A 1,564-nucleotide genomic window follows, 5' to 3' on the forward strand; every position below is an offset into this window, starting at 1 on the left:
AGAGCCTATACAGTATTGTGTTCATAATATGTGACGTCACTGAAGGCCTAAGGTTGAAATGCACGGCCCGCCACTGCACGCGCGCGCACACGCACACACACACATGGGCAGCACAGTGCACAGCTGATTGGCACATCGGCCCTACAGTACAGATGTGCAGGGTTCAATTCCGGCTCCGGGCTTCCTGTGTGGAGTTTGCATGTTCTCCCTGTGCCTGCGTGGGTTTTCTACAGGTACTTTGGTTTCCTCCCACAAACATGACAGGTTGGTTGATTGGGCACTCAAATTGTCCCAAGGTGTGATTGTGAGCATGAATGGTTGTTCGTTTATGTGTACCCTGCGATTGGCTGGCAACCAGTTCATGGTATAACCCGCCTAGTGCCCAAAGACAGCTGGGATTTGTAATTGAGTGTGTGTGTGTGTGTGCGTGCGTGCGTGCGTGCGTGCGTGTGTGTGTCTGTGTGTCTGTGTGTGTTTGGGATTAATCTAAGGGCCACTCAAAAGGCCACTCTCAAAGTGCAGCTCGTGGGCCGCCGCCAGATGCCCATCCCTGTTCTCTATACTCACACATTGTGTCAACGAGCTGAATAGTTTTTATATTCAATTAATCATCTACATTGGTCTATTTTACCTGACATTTTTTTGGACTGAAAGTGGAGATATCGCATTGTGTAACTGTAACAATCCAGTAGGCTACTGTCTCATCTTATTCATAGGGTGCGTAGAAAATGATGAGGGCGACAAGATATATGAGTGGTTACTTTTGAGAATGAACATTATTACAGTTTAATGTAATATTAGTGTTATTATTATTATTATTATTGAGAGTAATATTGACAAGTGTACTTGACTTAATTGAAGTCACAATGTTTTGGTGGTTCATACAAATGTTTACATCTCATTATGATTGTCATGTGCAGTATTTGCAAGGAAAAGGGAAAAAAACGGATATTGTCCACTGTATACGTATTCTTTTCCATGATATAAAAACAGGTTCATTTTTTTGTTTCAACAATAAACTCCACTCCCGTGGCATCATCTCAATATGATAAATGGAGATCTGTCTGAAGGACTTTATTAGTTCCCTTCAGTGGCGGACCCTGAGGGCCAGCAAGGCCTTCTCTGCTGGCCTAAACATTCTCAGAAAAATAAATTTACTTTAATGTATTTTATGTTATTTTATAATTTATGTGATTTTATTTTCATAAATATGTAAACAAAATTATTCTCTGTATTCTTTACATCATATTATTTCCACTTAGTTGAGTGGCTGTTATTTTAAATAACATTGAAAGCCACTCGATAAATAACTTATTTATTATGGTAGAGTTTTTAACCAATCATATTTCAGCTAGCTTGCGTTGCCAGGTAAATATAACTTGCTCGGGGCCTTCAGATTAAACAGAGCAGGCCCCTGTGCACTGTAAGTGAACGGGCACAGTCAGGTTTCAATAGCCAATCAGATCACGAGTCTGACACTCGTGATCTGTATCCTGTATCCTGACTTGTTCTCGCTGCATACTAGGGCTAGCGAGAAGGCCTTACGTCGAGACTGGCCGTGCGC

Source organism: Hippocampus comes, unplaced genomic scaffold (assembly GCF_001891065.2).
Source record: "Hippocampus comes isolate QL1 unplaced genomic scaffold, H_comes_QL1_v1.1 scaffold9, whole genome shotgun sequence".
Lineage (NCBI taxonomy): Eukaryota > Metazoa > Chordata > Actinopteri > Syngnathiformes > Syngnathidae > Hippocampus > Hippocampus comes.